Consider the following 777-nt stretch of genomic DNA (forward strand, 5'->3'; position numbering starts at 1 on the left):
AAATTGTGAAATTATTTGTTCTAGCTCTGTGAAGAATACCGTTGGTAGCTTGATAGGGATTGCATTGACTCTATAAATTGCTTTGGGTAGTATACTCATTTTCACTATATTGATTCTTCCAATCCATGAACATGGTATATTTCTCCATCTATTAGTGTCCTCTTTGATTTCTTTCACCAGTGTTTTATAGTTTTCTATATATAGGTCTTTAGTTTCTTTAGTAGAATGAAAGAAATCTTAAAAATTAGAGCAGAAATAAATGCAAAAGAAACAAAAGAGACCATAGCAAAAACCAACAAAGCCAAAAGCTGGTTCTTTGAAAGGATAAATAAAATTGACAAACCATTAGCCAGACTCATCAAGAAACAAAGGGAGAAAAATCAAATCAATAAAATTAGAAATGAAAATGGAGAGATCACAACAGACAACACAGAAATACAAAGGATCATAAGAGACTACTATCAACAATTATATGCCAATAAAATGGACAACGTGGAAGAAATGGACAAATTCTTAGAAAAGTACAACTTTCCAAAACTGGATCAGGAAGAAATAGAAAATCTTAACAGACCCATCACAAGCACGGAAATTGAAACTGTAATCAAAAATCTTCCAGCAACCAAAAGCCCAGGTACAGATGGCTTCACAGCTGAATTCTACCAAAAATTTAGAGAAGAGCTAACACCTATCCTGCTCAAACTCTTCCAGAAAATTGCAGAGGAAGGTGAACTTCCAAACTCATTCTATGAGGCCACCATCACCCTAATACCAAAACCT

Source organism: Bison bison, unplaced genomic scaffold, assembly GCF_000754665.1.
Source record: "Bison bison bison isolate TAMUID 2011002044 unplaced genomic scaffold, Bison_UMD1.0 scf7180017864462, whole genome shotgun sequence".
In the NCBI taxonomy this organism is placed as follows: Eukaryota; Metazoa; Chordata; class Mammalia; order Artiodactyla; family Bovidae; genus Bison; species Bison bison.